This window comes from Spermophilus citellus (genome assembly GCF_964194105.1).
Source record: "Spermophilus citellus genome assembly, chromosome: 2".
Lineage (NCBI taxonomy): Eukaryota > Metazoa > Chordata > Mammalia > Rodentia > Sciuridae > Spermophilus > Spermophilus citellus.
This window is the reverse complement of record NC_138183.1, coordinates 81,923,667-81,943,243: the sequence shown is the minus strand read 5'-3', so window position 1 is coordinate 81,943,243 and position 19,577 is coordinate 81,923,667. Positions and strand designations below refer to the sequence as shown.

Below are 19,577 nucleotides of genomic sequence, written 5' to 3'. Positions count from 1 at the left end.
TATTTTTCAGCCTTATTGTAAAATTGGGAATTAACATTTAAGTTTTTAATGCACTCTTGAGTAAATTAGTTCTAAGTAGAAAACCTGTGCCATACACCAAAATCTAACCAGATGTTCTCCATGTCAAGTAGAGCCAATTCTAGCCATCCAAACTGAACCTTCCAGGCCTCTGGTTTTCTTTCATTCATGGAGCTTTAGTCAAGTTATGGCACAAGATGTTTCAGAGCAGGCATCAATCATGTGAGCCTGGCATTATATCCTCGGCAGTCCCTGGAGGATTTTAGTATTTAGGGTAGCAGATATTGGGAAGTGAAATGTGACCCTTTCTGGGAAACCTTTACAGTTTGAATATTCCTAATCCAAAAATCTGAGCTCCAAAAACACTGCAAACTCTGAAACTTTTAGAGTGCTACCATGGTGCTACAAGTAGATAATTCCATGCCATGAAACTCTGCTGTATATACAAAATTATCTAAAAATTTTATAAAATTGCCTTCAGGTTATGTATATGAACTGTATATGAAACAAATTAATTTCATGTTTAGATTTGGGTCCCATCCCATAATATCTCATTATGTAGATGCAAATACTTCAAAATCCAAAAATCTGAAACACTTCTTGGTCCCAGGAAGTTTCAGATAAGGAATATTTAAACTGCATATGAAGTAAAATAAAATAGGGAGTCCTAAACCATACTTAGCCTGAGTATGAAGGCTATAATTTGGAATATCAGATTCCTTTGCCTTCTCTCTTTAGTATGCTCAGCCCAGGACTTTGGGTACCTGATAGCTCATTCTTTTTTTTTTCCTTCATATCTCTGGTTTGTATACACAGTATATTCACACTAATTTGTGTCTTTATACCTGTACTTTGGATAATATTGATCATCACATTCCACCATCATTAATAACCCCATGTCCCCTCCCTTCCCCTCCAACAACTCTACCCTATCTAGAGTTCATCTATTCCTCCCATGCTCCCGCTCCCTAGCCCACTAGGAGTCAGCCTCCTTATATCAAAGAAAACATTCAGCATTTGTTTTTTGGGGGATTGGCTAACTTCACGTAGCATTATCTTCTCCAGCTTCATCCATTTACCTGAAAATGCCATGATTTTTGTGGCTCAATCTCTCTGAATAAAATTGAGAAGTGAAATCAAAGAGCAGAAGTTACATCAGCTACTATAATTTGAATCTTGAATGTCTCTAGAAACTAGACTTATCCCCAGATTGATGTGTTGGGAGGTAGTAAAACCTTTGAGAGGTGGGAACTATGAGGAGATCCTTAGGTTATGGGAGGGTACCCACAAAGGGTCTCTTCCTTTTCTTTTTCTTTTCTTCCTGATGATGAGGTGAGTGGTTTGTTCCACCACATGCTCCCACTGTGATGGGTTGCCTCATTATAGGCCCAGAGGAATGGAGCCAATCTGTCACAGAGTAGAATCTCTAAAGTTTGTGAACCAAAATAAACATTTTTCTCTTTTAAAAATAAATATCAGGTATTTTGTTATGGTGTAAAGAATCCAACACATCAACTCTTCTTTATCTTAGTCCCAAACAAGCTGATCAGGGATTCTCTGAAATAAGATAATTTGGGTTGACCATCCCCTTTTACTGTAAAAGTCAAGACTGATGAGGTGTTACAGATCTTCATCCATGAAGTCTAACCTCTAGTTTTAGATAACACAGGATTCAGAAGGCACTGTGGTAATTCATGGGCTGCTTTGCAATTTCAGTGCACATGTCTCCTGTCTTCTCCCCCACCTCCCCTCTCCTTCTCTTTCCTACCCTTCCTTCTCCTTGAAACCCTCCTTCCCCACTCTCATGCTCTTAGATGGCATATGGCTATGTTGCCAAGGCTGCTCTGGAAATTTGGTTCTCAAGGGTTCCCTGAGTGCTGGGGTACAGCCACTACACCTGGCTTAGTCTGCACATCTCATGAAGTCAGCTCTTAGAAACTAAAGCTTTCTTTTATAGAGCTTTGTTTCTCTTCAGAGTCACAAATACTATCTAGAAATCATCTGTTCACAATTTCCTTTTAAAGTGTTAGCTATAAGCTGGTGAAAATTTGAGGGGCTCTATTTTCAACTTGTACATTTATTTTAAATTGCATATGTAATACAGTTCCTTATAGATAAATCAGAAAATGCTAGTAAATTATCAATTTAAAAAGCAAAAGTCACCTAAGAGTTCACTGAGTATAATCACTGTTTTTTAAAATTCACTTTTAACTGGTGCACAAAATTTGAACACATACTGATAGGGTAACATGAGATGCTTTTATATATGTGTATATTATATAATGTTCAAATCAGGTTAAGTAAATTTATCATTTATTTATGGTGAAATTTTAAAAATCTTTTCTTCTAGCATTTTGAATTGTACAGTACATTGTTGTTTATAGTTGCCCTGCTGTGCAGTCACGCAACAGGACTTCTCCTGTATAAGTGTAATTTAGTGCCCATTGACCAACCTTTCTCCATCCCTCCCTCCCTCCCTTCCTCTCTCTGGCCCCTGGTACCTACCATTCTACTCACAACTTCCATGAACTCAGCGTTTTTAGATTCCACATATGAGCAACATCATGTGGCACTTTTGTTTCTGTACATGACTTGTTTCACTTTAACACAGTGATCTCCAGTTCCATGCATGTTGCTGTAAATGACAGGATTTTATTCTTTTTTATGACTAACGATTGTCCATTGCGCACATGTACTGCATTTTCTTTTTTTTTTTTTAAAGAGAGAGTGAGAGAGGAGAGAGAGTGAGAGAGAGAGAGAGAATTTTTTAATATTTATTTTTTTTTAGTTCTCGGCGGACACAACATCTTTGTTGGTATGTGGTGCTGAGGCTCGAACCCCGGGCCGCGCACATGCCAGGCGAGCGCGCTACCGCTTGAGCCACATCCCCAGCCCATGTACTGCATTTTCTTAAACATCAGTTGATTCACCCAGGTTGCTCATGTTTTCTTGGCTATTATGAATAGTGCCGCAATAAACATGGGAGTGTAGATGTTTCGTTAGCATACTGATTTCATTTTTTTAAATATAATACCCAGTTGTTGGATCACATGGTAGTTCTATTTTTAATTTTTTTGAAGAACATTCATACCATTTTCCATAATGGCTGTACTAAGTTATATTTGCCAGCACTTATCTTTGGTCTTTTTGGTGTTAGCCATTTTTACAGGGGTGAAGCAATAATGCTTTGTGATTTTGATTTGCATTTCCCTGATAATTAGTGATGTTGAACATTTTTATATATGTGTATCAGTTGGACTTTTGTATGTCTTTAGAGAAATGTCTATTTGTATTGCCCATTTTTTAATCTGGTTCTTTTCTTGCTTTTGAGTTTTTAAATTTTCTTATATATTCTGGATTGTTAGCCCCTTGTCACACATGCAGTTAGCAAATATATTCTCCCATCCTGCAGGTTGTCTCTTCACTCCATTCATTGTTTCTTTTGTTCCATGGAAGAAGCTTTTTAGTTTGATGTAATCCCATTTGTGACTTTTAGCTTTCGTTTCCTATGCTTTTAAGCTTTTAAGGCCTTCTTCAAAATGTGCTTGCCCATTTTAGTGTCCTAAAGCAGTTCCCCAGTGTTTTCTGATGGTAGTTTTTGTTTTGTTTTAATTATTCACTATATTTTGGGTTGATTTTTGTAAATGGTGAGAGAAGGTGTCTGGTTTTATTTTTATGCATGTGGTATCTCATTTTCTCAGCACCACTACTGAAAAAAATGAACTTTCCTCAGAGCATGTTCTTAGCACTTTTGTCAAAAATCATTTGGCCATAGATGCATGGGTTGCCTTCTTGGCCCTCTCTCCTGTTTCATTGTGTGTCTATTTGTGCCAGTACCATAGTGTTTGGATTACGACAGCTTCTAATATCTTTTGAAGTAGTGTAATGCCTCTTCCTTTATTCCTTTTCTTTTTGCTCAAGATAGCTTTCACTGTTTTTATATCATCAAGATAAATGTTAACAGTGTATTTTGTAAATACGATTTCTGCAATTTAATTTTATTTGTGCAGATGTAGGATTTGCAAACAGTTTAAATAGTTTAAAAGTAATAGCATATATATAAACTAAATATGATAGTTTATATTTCATTACTTTTGTATTTAATAGATACAGTATGTACTAGTAGTTCTTTTCTCAATTTGAAGTTAATTACACATCTTGTAGTTTTGTTGTTTTGAGCATGGTAGATGCCGTCCTGCCTATTGAGAATCTTTGGTGAGTTCTCTTCTGACTTTGTAGACTGCTCCACTGTCTTCTGGCATTGATACTTAGAAGACAGGGCAATAATATTTCTATCCCCGTAACTTGCCTTGCTTTTGCTGTCTAGAGTTTTGGTATATAATTTATAAGAAGAAATAAAACATTGTTTTATACAGAATTACATTGTCTAAACACTAATGTTTTCTGGGCTCTAAAGAATCTTCATGAAAGTCCAGTAAGTACTAAGAAATCCTGACACTTGTTCACTTAATTCTAACTTCAAGAATTTGATGAAGTCACATAGTCAGGAATACCTGAAATAATTTTGGATTTTCTTGTGATTAGAGGAGAAAGCTTTGATAGGTTTTGGGAACCTTTATCATGGGGATTAGGAAATAAAGGTTTTTAGAGGGAAAACGTAGGGAAAGGTTTGCAGGCATAATTTACTATACCTGATAGCTTCTGTTCAATTCATATATTCAACCACACTTCTCCAAATACACCTGCCTAGATTGATTATTTTGGCTATAAGTTTATAATAGTGAATGTTCAGATCTTGTATTTATTTTTTTTCTTTCATTTCATTTTCTTTTTTTAATACCTTAAAATTGTCTTGCTAGAAAGCCTATTTTGCAGTCACTTTTGGAAATATTCCCACTATGCCAAGAACCTAGAATTACCACCTTCAGCTTCTTCATCTAAAATACATACATAGGACTGGAGATGTAGTTCAGTGGTAGAAGGCATGCTTAGCATGCTAAAGATCCTGGGTTAAATTCCTAGCACAAAAAACAAAACAAAACAACATACACAAGTAATTTTTGATCCATAAATTTGATTAGTGTATCAGATGCTCTCGAGCCAGCCTTTCTGGATTGAATCTTGGCTGTACCATTTATAAGCTGAGTGACCTTGGGCAAGTTATTTAACCATCCACCTCCTACTCTCAGTTTTCTGAGCTTAAATGGGGCTAATAATAGTACCTGCCTTATATGATTATTGTAAACATAAAATAGCTTTATATATAACATGCTTATAACTGTATCTGCCTGGCACATAGTCTATATTTAATCAAAGATAGCTATTTTTTGTCCTTAATATGTTTGGGGGGAGGGTATATCTTTATACTATATAATATTTTATCTACTTTGATTCAGAGTGGCACTATAAAATTATTTTCCTGCATACTACAGTGATGCAGCCACATCAATGTTTATAGCAGCTCAATTCAACTACCTAGACTGTGGAATCAACCTAGATGCCCTTCTGAATGAAAGGATAAATAAACTGTGGTATATATACACAATGAAATACTACTCAGCCTTAAAAAAGAATGAAATTATGGTATTTGCAGGTAAATGGATGGAGTTGGAGAATATCATGCTAAGCGAAATAAGCCAATCCCAAAGAACCAAAGGCCAAATATTTTCTCTGATATATGCTGGTCCATAATTGAGGGTGAAGTGGCAAGGGAAGAATGGAACTTTGGATTAGGCAGAGGGAAGTGAAGGGAGGGGAGGGGCCATGGAGGTGGGAAGAATGGTGGAATGAGACGGACATTATCACCCTCTGTACATGTATGATTGCACTAATAGTGTGACTCTGTATCACATACAAACAGAGGAATGAAAAGTTGTGCTTCATTTGTTTACAGTGAGTCGAAATGCATTCTGCTGTCATGAATAACTAATTAGAACAAATTAAAAAATATTATATGTCTATCTAGTATTTTAAATAATCAGATTTAAAGTATTCAATTTACTTTCCTCATTACTTGTTTCTAGTCTGAAGAGTTACTTGTGACTGTGTAAATATGTAGTTGTTTTTTGGGTTTATTTTTGGTAGAAATTTAATTGTTACTCAACTGAAAAGAGAAACTACTACATCACTCTGTAATATGTTGTTTTGCTAATCTGAATCTGAAAACTCAAATAACCAATACAATGACAGAACATGCCTGTGTAGTTACCTTAAAACTCAAATCACTTCAGGACTGGGGATGTGACTCAGTGGTGAAGGGCTTTGCCTGGCAGGCATGAGGCCCTGGGTTCTATCCCTAGCACTGCAAAAACAAAACAAAACAAAACAAAAAACTCCTCCCCCAAGCCCCTTATTTGGTTTCTGGTACATCTTCACTGTTGCTACTCCCTTATCAAATTTGATAACAACAACCAAAGATAGATTGAATGTGGGTGTGGTGTTTGTCTTTTCTGAGGACTGTCCTTACTACCAGGTACACAGGAAGAAATATCTTTAATCATGTTCAAATGTTGGAAGTCACTATCTTTTCAGTACCTGCAGACATCTGTTTGCTCTTGCCAGCATGTTTACCAGGAATCTTACTGCCTCAGGACATTTTAAATAATTGTAGGCCAGGCTTAAAACTTGCAGTTGTTTTTAAAATCAACTAGGGTTGCAGAATATGGTGCGTTAGATTTCGCTGATTATGTAGAATAGAACTCTGCAGTGTTCTGTTAAAAAAAAAAAAAATAGGTGGAGTCATGGCGAATTTGAAAGAATAGTCTCCAATTTAAAAAATTCTTTACCAAACAAAAAGCATCCAAGCAATCGAATCTCACTTGAAGGTGATGAAAAGATATAAAATCTTACCTATGAGAATTTAAAGTTCTTATTGTGCATCATAATCTTTCAGTAGCCAGTGTTTCTTGAAAATGGTTGCAAACCATAGGAGAGCCAAGTGAGGAAGTGCAAATGTTAGAACTTCCCTTCATCAAAGCTCACCTGCTGTGCATTTAAGGGCTAAGACAAAAATCTCAAACTGCTCTATTTCAGCAGGTACAAATGTGTAGTTGTTGTGTGATACCAAGTCATTATTGTACAACTATTTTAACACAGTGAAAAATTTTAACATTCAACTTCAAAAACTGATGACATTCATTGATACCCCAATACCCAAGTAATAAGTATATTATTGCATATTTTAAAATGTTTTTCCCCCTCTATGTTCTAAATTCCTAACCTCATTTTCCATGTGGTTTTTTTTTCTTTAAAGAGAGAGTGAGAGAGGGGAGAGAGAGAGGAGAGAGATAATTTTTTTTAATATTTATTTTTTAGTTCTCGGCGGACACAACATCTCTGTTGGTATGTGGTGCTGAGGATCGAACCCGGGCCGCACGCATGCCAGGCGAGCGCGCTACTGCTTGAGCCACATCCCCAGCCCCCATGTGGTTTTAATTTTTTCATATCGCAGGAATTTTGGAAACTGCTTTTGCCTAGATGTTGGAAGAAAATATTTTTTTCTAGACCAGCCAAGTTTCTCATACTTTAACTATTGGATCAGCTTTTCCTTGCATAGAAACTATTTCTACAAAAGAAAGAATGGCAATGCTAGGATGTACATGATTCACAATTTACCTTATTTTTTTTTCTTTTCTTTTTTTTAATTTTTTTATTGGTTGTTCACAACATTACAAAGCTCTTGACATATCATATTTCATACATTAGATTGAAGTGGGTAATGAACCCCCAATTTTACCCCAAATGCAGATTGCAGAATCACGTCGGTTACACATCCACAATTTTACATAATGCCCTATTAGTAATTGTTGTATTCTGCTACCTTTCCTATCCCCTACTATCCCCCCTCCCCTCCCCTCCCATCTTCTCTCTCTACCCCATCTACTGTAATTCATTTCTCTCCTTGTTTATTTTCCCATTCCCCTCACAACCTCTTATATGTAATTTTGTTTAGCAATGAGGGTCTCTCTTCATTTCCATGCAATTTCCCTTTTCTCTCCCTTTCCCTCCCATCTCATGTCTCTGTTTAATGTTAATCTTTTCTTCCTACTCTTCCTCCCTGCTCTGTTCATAGTTGCTCTCATTATATCAAAGAAGACATTTGGTATTTGTTTTTTAGGGATTGGCTAGCTTCACTAAGCATAATCTGCTCTAGTGCCATCCATTTCCCTGAAAATTCTATGATTTTTGTCATTTTTTATTGCTGCATAGTACTCCATTGTGTATAGATGCCACATTTTTTTTATCCATTCATCTGTTGAAGGGCATCTGGGTTGGTTCCACAGTCTAGCTATTGTGAATTGTGCTGCTATGAACATCGATGTGGCAGTATCCCTGTAGCATGCTGTTTTAAGGTCTTCAGGGAATAGTCCGAGAAGGGCAATAGCAGGGTCAAATGGTGGTTCCATTCCCAGCTTTCCCAGGAATCTCCAAACTGCTTTCCAAATTGGCCGCACCAATTTACAGTCCCACCAGCAATGTACAAGTGTACCCTTTTCTCCACATCCTCGCCAGCACTTGTTGTTGTTTGACTTCATAGTGGCTGCCAATCTTACTGGAGTGAGATGGTATCTTAGGGTGGTTTTGATTTCCATTTCTCTGACTGCTAGAGATGGAGAGCATTTTTTCATGTACTTGTTGATTGATTGTATATCCTCCTCTGAGAAGTGTCTGTTCAGGTCCTTGGCCCATTTGTTGATTGGGTTATTTGTTATCTTATTGTCTAATTTTTTGAGTTCTTTGTATACTCTGGATATTAGGGCTCTATCTGAAGTGTGAGGCGTAAAAATTTGTTCCCAGGATGTAGGCTCCCTATTAACCTCTCTTATTGTTTCTTTTGCTGAGAAAAAACTTTTAAGTTTAATTAAGTCCCATTTGTTGATTCTAGTTGTTAACTCTTGTGCTATGGGTGTCCTATTAAGGAATTTGGAGCCCGACCCCAGAATCTGTAGATCGGAGCCAACTTTTTCTTCTATCAGACGCAGAGTTTCTGATTTGATATCAAGCTCCTTGATCCATTTTGAGTTAACTTTTGTGCATGGCGAGAGAAAGGGATTCAGTTTCATTTTGTTGCATATGGATTTCCAGTTTTCCCAACACCATTTGTTGAAGATGCTATCCTTCCTCCATTGCATGCTTATAGCCCCTTTATCAAATATAAGATAGTTGTAACTTTATGGATCAGTCTCTGTGTCCTCTATTTTATACCATTGGTCCACCCGCCTGTTTTGGTACCAGTACCATGCTGTTTTTGTCACTATTGCTCTGTAATATATTTTGAAATCTGGTATCGCTATACCGCCTGATTCACACTTTCTGCTTAGAATTGCTTTTGCTATTCTGGGTCTTTTATTTTTCCATATGAATTTCATGATTGCTTTATCTATTTCTACAAGAAATGCCGTTGGGATTTTGATTGGCATTGCATTAAATCTATAGAGAACTTTTGGTAATATCGCCATTTTGATGATGTTAGTTCTGCCTATCCATGAACAGGGTATATTTTTCCATCTTCTAAGATCTTCTTCTACTTCTCTCTTTAGGGTTCTGTAGTTTTCATTGTATAAATCTTTCACCTCTTTTGTTAGGTTGATTCCCAAGTATTTTTTTTTTTTTGAGGATATTGTGAATGGAGTGTTTTTCCTCATTTCCTTTTCAGAAGTTTTGTCGCTGATATACAGAAATGCCTTTGATTTATGCGTGTTGATTTTATATCCTGCCACTTTGCTGAATTCATTTATTAGTTCTAGTAGTTTCTTTGTAGACCCTTTTGGGTCTTCTAGGTATAGAATCATGTCATCTGCAAATAGTGATAATTTAAGTTCTTCTTTTCCAATTTTTATGCCTTTAATTTCTTTCGTCTGTCTAATTGCTCTGGCCAGTGTTTCGAGAACTATATTGAATAGAAGTGGAGATAGAGGGCATCCCTGTCTTGTTCTGGATTTTAGAGGGAATGCCTTCAACTTTTGTCCATTCAGAATGATGCTAGCCTGAGGCTTAGCATAGATAGCTTTTACAATGTCAAGGTAAGTTCCTGTTATCCCTAGTTTTTCTAATGTTTTGAACATAAAGGCATGCTGTACTTTGTCGAATGCTTTCTCTGCATCTATCGAGATGATCATATGGTTCTTATCTTTAAGTCTATTGATGTGGTGAATAACATTTATTGATTTCCGTATGTTGAACCATCCTTGCATCCCAGGGATGAATCCTACTTGATCATGGGGCACTATTTTTTTGATGTGTTTCTGTATTCGATTCGCCAGAATTTTATTAAGGATTTTTGCATCTAGGTTCATTAGAGATATTGGTCTGTAGTTTTCTTTCTTTGAGGTGTCTTTGTCTGGTTTCGGGATCAGGGTGACGTTGGCCTCATAGAATGAATTTGGAAGAGCTCCCTCTTTTTCTATTTCCTGAAATAACTTGAAGAGTATTGGTATTAATTCTTCTTTAAAGGTTTTGTAAAACTCCGCTGTATACCCATCCGGTCCTGGGCTTTTCTTTGTTGGTAGTCTTTTGATGGCTTCTTCAATTTCATCCATTGATATTGGTCTGTTCAGATTGTGTGTATCCTCCTGACTCAGTCTGGGCAAATCATATGACTTAAGAAATTTATCGATGTGTTCACTATCCTCTATTTTATTGGAATATAGGTTTTCAAAATAATTTCTAATTGTCTTCTGTATTTCTGTAGCATCTGTTGTGATATTGCCTTTTTCATCCCGTATGTTAGTAATTTGAGTTGTCTCTCTTCTTCTCTTCGTTAGCATGGCTAAAGGTCTGTCGATCTTATTTATTTTTTCGAACAACCAACTTTTAGTTTTGTTAATTTTTTCAATAGTTTCTTTTGTTTCAATTTCATTGATTTCTGCTCTGATTTTAATTATTTCTTGCCTTCTGCTACATTTGCTGTTGTTTTGCTCTTCCTTTTCTAGGGCTTTGAGTTGGAGTGTGAGCTCATTTATTTGTTGGTTTCTTCTTTTTTTGAGGAATGACCACCAGGCGATGAATTTTCCTCTTAAAACTGCTTTCATTGTGTCCCATAGATTCCGATATGTTGTGTCTGTATTTTCGTTTATCTCTAAGAATTTTTTGAATTCCTCCTTTATGTCTTCTGTAACCCATTGATCATTCAGTAATATATTGTTCATTTTCCATGTGATGTAGGATTTTTCCTTCCTTCTTTTATCATTGATTTCCAGTTTCATTCCATTATGATCAGATAAAATGCATGGTATTATCTCCACCCCTTTATATTTACTGAGGGTTGCCCTATGGCATAATATATGGTCTGTTTTTGAGAAGGATCCATGTGCTGCTGAGAAAAAAGTATATCCATTTGATGATGGTTGATATATTCTATATAAGTCAGTTAAGTCTAGGTTATTGATTGTGGTATTGAGTTCTATAGTTTCTTTATTCAACTTTTGTTTGGAGGATCTGTCCAATGGTGAGAGAGGTGTGTTGAAGTCTCCCATAATTATTGTGTTGTGGTCTATTTGATTCTTGAATTTGAGGAGAATTTGTTTTATGAATGTCGCAGCACCATTATTTGGTGCGTAAATATTGATAATTGTTATGTCTTGTTGGTGAATGTTTCCTTTTAACAGTATATAATGACCTTCTTTATCCCTTTTGATTAACTTAGTCTTGAAGTCGATTTTATTCGATATGAGGATGGCCACCCCTGCTTGCTTGCGAGGACCGTGTGCGTGGTATATTTTTTCCCATCCTTTCACCTTCAGCCTGTGTATGTCTTTTCCAATCAGATGTGTCTCCTGGAGGGAGCATATTGTTGGATTTGTTTTTTTAATCCATGATACCAGCCTATGTCGCTTTATTGGAAAGTTTAAGCCATTAACATTCAGAGTTACTATTGATATGTGGTTTTAACTTCCATCCATGTTTGATTGTTTATCCTTTTTTTAAAAAAATTTTAGTTTGTTTCTCCATGATTGTCTTTCCCCTCGCCCTCTGTCTTTACTGAGGCACTTCCCACTGATGGTTTTGGTTATTGTTTTTCATTTCTTCTTCTTGTAGTGTTTTGCTCAAAATGCTTTGCAATGCTGGTTTTCTGGCTGCAAATTCTTTTAACTTTTGTTTATCATGAAAGATTTTTATTTCGTTGTCATACCTGAAGCTTAATTTTGCTAGGTACAGAATTCTTGGTTGGCATCCATTGTCTTTCAGTGTTTGAAATACATTGTTCCATGACCTTCTTGCTTTCAGTGTCTGTGATGAAAAATCCGTTGTTTACCGTATTGGTTTACCCCTAAATGTAATCTGTCTCCTTTCTCTTGTAGCTTTTAATATTTTCTCTTTGTTCTGTATATTGGATATCTTCATAACAATGTGTCTTGGCGTTGGTCTACTGTGATTTTGTGTGCCCGGTGTCCTGTATGCATCTTCAATTTGTATATCTGTTTCCTTTTTTATTTCTGGAAAGTTTTCTGTAATTATTTCATTCAGCAGGTTTCTCATTCCCTTGGTTTGAATCTCTGTACCTTCTTCTATCCCGATGACTCGTAAGTTTGGTTTCTTCATGTTATCCCATAACTCTTGGATGTTTTTCTCGTGATTTTTTACCAGCCTTTCTGAGTTGGCTAGACTCTTTTCAAGATGGTATATTTTGTTTTCATTATCTGACGTTCTGGTTTCTACTTGCTCCACTCTGTTAGTGATACTCTCAATTGAGTTTTTAATTTGGTTTATCGTTTCCTTCATTTCTAGAAGTATTGTTTGATTATTTTTTATAATCTCTATCTCCTGATAAAGATGCTTAACTTCTTCTTTTATCTGTTTGTGCAATTCATTCTCAATGTGTTCTTTCGCTGCTTGAATTTGCTGTCTTGTATCCTCTTTAAGGTTCCATTCCATCTGTCTAAGGTGTTCCTTGAGTTCTTTATATGACCATTTTTCTGATGACTCTAGGTCCTCCTGAATATTTAGGCTGTCCTGCATTGTTTGTACTCCTTTTCTTCCTTGTTTTTTGAAGCTGCTCATGTTACTTCTTGTTCTGTTTGACTGCTAAGTTACTGTTTACTCCTATAAATTAATTTGAAGCTTGGGAGGAAAGGTATTTGAAGGGAAGGGAAGAAGTCTCTAAAGAGAATGAGAGTAGGCAGGTAGAATTCAAGGAAAGGGGGGATAAGAAAAATGAAAAGACTAAAGAAGAAAAAAATAGGAAGTAAAAAAGAAAAAAATTAAAAAAAAATAAAATAATAATAATAATTTTAAAAAATTTAAATTAAAATTAGTAGAAAAAAATTAAAAAAAATATTTTGTAAAAAAAATTAATAAAACAACAAGAAATAAAAAAAATGAAAATGAAAGAAAAACCCAAATCAAAAAAAAAGAGAAAAGAAAAAGAAAAAAAAAAACCTAATAAATGCCGTCTTAGAGTTTGATTAACTTCTCTTCCAGTAGATGGCGCTGTGCCCAGCAGGTCAAGTTTCTCCTGTCAATACGCGGGAACCAATCACTGTGCAGCAGCTCCTCCCAGACTGGGCGAGTCTCCAATCCTGAGTGTCTAGGGCCTCCTCTTGTGTCTAGTCACTTCCCACTTTTCCTCTAGCCAGGCCCCTCTCACGGGTGCCGCTCACCACAATACTGGCTACACGCCAGGTCTGCTGCTCCCGGGAGCCCTGTTTTCATGAACGACTGGGCACACTCTTCCAGTTTGCCATTCCCTCAGATACTAAGTTTGTAGAGCTTGGGGCTGAGAATCCTCAGCGGATTTTACTTGCCCTCCGGTATCCACTTCCCCGTAGCTGGTGCAAGAGACCTCAGCAGTCAGCCCTGGTGGGATCGGTAGTTCCGCGCTGCGGGTCCCGTACCACCTCTGATTCCCTCGGGCTGGCTGTAGCACTCACGGGAGAGCTGGGAGGGGCCCTTAAGGTTTTCCTGATGTGTGGAGAGGGAAGGCTATGGGATCACACACCTGTAGCTGCCGGTTTCAATGAAGTTATCTCCTCCGCAGCAGTCTGATGACGTCGTTTCCCTTTGCCGGGCGACCAATTCAACGGGTGGGTCCTTCTCTCCCAAGCCCTGTTTCAAACCTGTGGCCACTACTTATGAAGGCTCGGTAGGCATTTACCTTCGTATGATGAGAAGGGCTGACCAGTTGTTTCAGCCGGATGAATTAATGCCGAGTCATAGCTGTTTGTCTGCGGGAAGCAGGTGACTGGGAGTTTGAATTCAGCGGAACAGGGCTCAGTGCGTGTTCTCGGATCACTTGGATTTTAAATTGTCACTCATCTTATCAGCTGTTTCATTTAATTCGGCAGCTCATTCGCGCGGTGAAGAGTCTGCTCTATGGCGCTCTGCGGGAGGCGGCGGCGGCCACAATTTACCTTATTGAACAAATTGCCTGCTTAGCAGTAGAATTCAGGATTACAAATAAGTGTATGTATGTCCAGGCTCAATGCAGAAAGAGGAAGTAGAGCTTGCTTGCTTTCTTGGTCTCCAAGGCCTTTGTTGATGCAAGATGTTACAGGAACCTCTTTATTTCCCATTTGTCTTTAGCATAGCATCCAAGAATGTGGACACTAAGCCTAGAATATCATACATAACAGTTTCAGTTTCACATCTATACATGGCCACAGGCAGAGATATGAAGCAGAAAACCCTAGAAAGCAAGACATTTTTCTCTAGAGTGACTGGGTATCAACCCACCGGTTGCTTACTTTATATTTCTGAGCCAGACAGGTCCCTGAAATGTAGGCATTCATCCTAACTAAAGGAGTCCCCACCAGGCATTGAAGTGCCCAAGGGAGAGAGGCTACTAGCCTTCAGGGACAGTCTGGCTAAGAAATACTAATTTTAAAAATAAAACAAGAGTAGCATCAGGCAGTATATAATTATCTATTCTTTTGTGTAGCACATGCTGAAAATGCATCTTGGAGTCAGAGAAGTCTCTGAGAGCTGGTTCAGTTGGCCCCTTTCCTGCAGGCCTGTACTTTGTCTGGGCAATGCCTTCATGTACAATAGAGAAGGCCAAGCTGTGACTGGACCCAGCCTGTGCATGCCTGACCAGCAGCCAGGATTTCACTCCCAGTTCCCCTAGACTGAGGGCCATGTGCAGTGACTAGCTGGACAACTATAGAAGGTGATCTCACTCCCCTCCTTTTCTTCTCTGAGGCATCTGGGATTTAAGTTTTGAAATGAACATGTGAATAGCTCCCAGGAAGATTTACATATATTCCCAGTGTATGCATTTTGGGGATACTGTTTAATTGAACCCTTCTTTGACATGTTCTTCTCCAGTTTCTTCTGTGTATACCTTTTCATGAATGTCTTTATAACTGTTTGCATCTCTGTATCTTTTAATGTGACTATCATAGCACAATGACCAAGGTAGATGCTTAGAATATGTTAAATAGAATAATATATTTCACATATAATGTGCCATAGATAATAGGGGAATTAATATTAGAGGAAAAACAGTCAGTAAATCTGGGAAATACATAGTTAACATGAAGAACAGATGATTACCTACCTGTTATTCTAGGCTCAAGTACTCTCAAGATCATGTTTCAGAGATTTCCTTGGTCCTTTTCTAAATATACATTTTAAAGTTAACTTTATAGATGTTGTGTTTTCTCATTTAACCCAGATAGAATAATATTGTACCATATACTTTGTCTCTAAGCATCTCTTGCCTGAATCCCCATGTCAGTTTTTTCCTGCCCCACTGTGTAGCACCTCAGCATGGATGCACAGCTCTGCAGAGCTGGATATTCATTCTGTATCATAACTTTCCATTCACATCATTTATGAATAACTGATGCAATAACTTTATGTCTGGACATCTGATTTAAGGAACATAAAATAGGTAGGCAAAGCTTAGCCCAGATTTACTTTGTTCATTTTAAAATTCCTCCCCAGTATAAATCAGCAAGTAGGGATCAAAAGACACTCTGAATAAAATAAGTAAAACAGTTGTACATGAGGGATACAGCATGGAGAACATTGAGAAATATGAGATTTAATTTTTGTCTGAATTTAATTCAGGTTTTTGTGCCCCATGTTGAGAATAGAGAAACATTAGAGGAGAAAGAAAGTAATAGAAAGGAAAAGAAAAAAAAGAATACTCTAAAGGTTGCCTGGGATGTGGTTGAGTTTAAGTTTCTGGAGAAGAATGTCTTTGACCTACATGTGCTATATTCGTACGGTTAACCCAGAGCAGAGGCACCTCAGGTGAGAGGAACACGTGATATTGAGCCAGTGGAGGATTCTTCTGCTACTTAATGCATTTTGAGAGATGAGCTGGTGAGGGCAATTACACACAACTAGTTTAGGTCACATGAGACCCTGACACTCTTAGAAAACTGAAAAGAAAGTATATGAATACATAAAAATGTCCATGAATACTTATTGCTAGTAGCTCATCCGTTTACTTAAAGATTTGATTTTTAGGGTGAGATTTCACTAAAGCAGGAACAGTGTTTCTGTGATCAGAGAGGATGTACTCTGCATATACCAGTTTCTATTACATCACATTTTTTTATCCCATAGGCACAGTATTAAGATGTTTAGTGTAAATCAGCAACAAAGCGAAATATTAATATATGGAGTATGAAACACAGAATTCTTAACATAATGCACGTGGGTGTCTTCTGGTGCTCAGAACACTGTCTAGTAGTTTTCCATTGTGCTATATTTAATTGAGGCTTTTTATAATACAGTGATACCAATTAATAATTGTTCCTCTTCCTGGTGGCTGGCCATCATTGATGTATCAGAAAACATTAGTGATATGAACAGTGATTTTTATTTTTATGATACATTAGTGGAGATAAATTCTGCTATAATATTGCTGATATGGTACAGGTTTTACACGAAATATATTGCTTTCCCTGCTCTCCCCACTTTTGGTACTAGAATTGAACTGCATCCCCAGCCCTGTTTATTTTTTTATTTTGAGACAGGGTCTTACTGTGTTGCTGAGGCTAGCCTGGAACTTGAGCCTCTTGCCTCAGTCTCCTGAGTTGCTGGGATTATAAATCTGACAACAGTTGCTTTTAGCAACATCTGTTGAGCACTACCATATAAAAACCATACTATTTGAGAGACCTGAGGAGAATGAAAATGTGAAACAAATCTTTCCCCAGGTTCTCTGAGTTGGTGAAATGTATACTTGTCTACTATAGCAATTAAACCTTCATGCTTTATCTCCAAACAAATCTTCATTAGAGTTTCAGAAAAGATACTTCATAGTTCTCTCTAGGATAGAATTTCTAATTGTTCCTCACTTCCCCCTTGTACACTGTTAACCCATTTGGTATAATCAGTGTCTACCATAAGCAATGCAAACTTTCTCTCCTCTCTACCAGTTTCTGATTTGGGGTGTGTACTACTCCAAACAGTCCCCAGGGTAGATTGTATGGTCCAAGCTTTTTTTTTTTTTTTTTTTTTTAAATCACATACACATTCATAAAAGTTATTTTGGCTCTTATTAAAATTCTGCTTGATAAAAATTTTGGTTCCTTTGTAATATAAAAAATATTTTACTGTTTTAAAAAGTTATATTATTTCTTTGTGACAGTAATCTAGTGGTCTGGTTCTAAGGTCAGTTTAAGATTTTTAACATAAATAAAGGAGCATCACACAAAATATTTAGTTGTAAAGGAACTACATCATGGGTGCGCTTACTAAATTGTGATTCTTATTGTCAGTCCTGTCACCAATTCACAGGTTTTTAAATGAAACTTTGCTAGTATATTTCCATCTTGGCTTATGCCAGTTAATTCAACAGCTTAGCTATTAATTCAACAAATTGAAAGCTGTTACATTTTTCATGTTTAACAAATGGGTTTAAAACCCCACTGAAACTTTTCCCTAAAAGATTTATGTTGTCTTTAGCTTACGCATAGATTTCCCCCCAGTAGCTTCCAGTAACTTTGACAGCAAAATCACATCACTGTGGAAACAGTTCCAGGTATCCATTTTCAAAATGCTTTTTTTCACAGCATAAGTTGGGCCTTGAAGGAATAGATTGTTTATTTTTACAAAATTTCTGTCAGGTTGCTTGTTAAGTTTCTTTTCTACACACACACACACACACACACACACAAAATTTCTGTCAGGTTGCTTGTTAAGCTTCTTTTCTACACACACACACACACATACACACGCACACGCACACACCCATGCAGGTACATCAGCATATTTGGAAAGCATGCCATTTTGTAGAAGAAAAATGTGTATTTATCTTTAAATTATTCAGTTCTTATAAGAATAAGAAACCTTTCATGGCTTAAAATCAGATAAGAAACCTCATGGCTTAAAATATTTTCATGATTATTCCCCTTCTTATTATAAATTGTTGTCAAGAGTCTACTAAGTTAGATAGTAGAATCTGTAAATCACCTGACTGGGGAGAGATTAATGGAGATACTTGGCCACAAAGACGCCTTAGGAACCTCCTGTCTTTCCCTTGGAACTCAGATACCACTTGTGGCTATCAGACAGATGAGGCTGCTGTTGTTATTCCATACGGTAAATAGAACAAAACTTGTTATCTTTCTAATTTGCAGACTAAACACATAGGTTTTGATAGGTTCTTCCTGCATCCCATGGATGGTTATGTGCCTCTACTTCAAAGACCAAGGCCTCTCAGTGTAGACCACCTGGGGAGCATTAAAATACCTTAGACACTTCCCAAACCAGATTATTAGGATGTTCAAGGGTAGTACCTAGGATTTTTTTTTAAATAGCTCTTCAGGTGATGCTGATATTCAAGTTTGAGAAGCCCTGATTAGCACTTCTCAAATTTTGATGTCCACACTTATCACCTGAGGATCTTGTTAACTTGGAGATTCTCACTGAGGCCTAGAGATCTACATTTCTTACAAGCTTCCAGAGCTGCCTGGTGAGTGGACTTCACCACTTTGAGCACAGAGACTACATCACCCCTCTCTGCTATTCTCTCTTCATTCTTTTGGGTTCTCAAGGCTACTGATAAACAGAACTGCAGCTGTGTTGAGAAGGGCCTCAAGCTCCAATTGTTGTTGCTGCATGACAGGGAATTTTACTGAGAACAAAAATAATACTTTCCTGATTTGTGAAACCAAGATAGTTGTTAGATGTGTTCTTAACTTTTATGTTTTATCTATTGAGCAAAGCAGGGGACAGCTTCATGCTTTGTACTCCTTATTGCAAGGTGAACTCACTCTATTGTGGGGAAGCCAGGAATTACAGAATGGCTACCTGAAAAAATATTGAATTATAAGGGTGGGAAGGAGAGGAATAAAAAATATATATCATGGGCTGGGGATGTGGCTCAAGCGGTAGCGCGCCCGTCTGGCATGCGTGCTGCCCGGGTTCAATCATCAGCACCACATACAAACAAAGATGTTGTGTCCGCCGATAAATTTAATATATATATATATATATATATATATATATATATATATATATATATATATATATATCTCACTGATAGCATGGGTGGAAATTTCTGTTTCCTTTTTATTTATTTAAAAAATATTTTACATTTAATTTTAAGTATTTTACGTAAAACAAAGGACTTCATGTACTTTTTGTACACAAGAGTGCAAGATTTATAATAGCAGTCATGATTATGTATGTTTTACTAATGC

The 19,577-nt window shown here is 37.0% G+C and overlaps 1 protein-coding gene across 1 annotated transcript in view; it reads left to right on the top strand.

The window, feature by feature from the left end:
• Window positions 1-19,577, top strand: part of LOC308638030 (guanine nucleotide-binding protein G(q) subunit alpha) — a 293,343-nt gene that overhangs the window by 173,301 nt on the left and 100,465 nt on the right. The window lies entirely within an intron of this gene.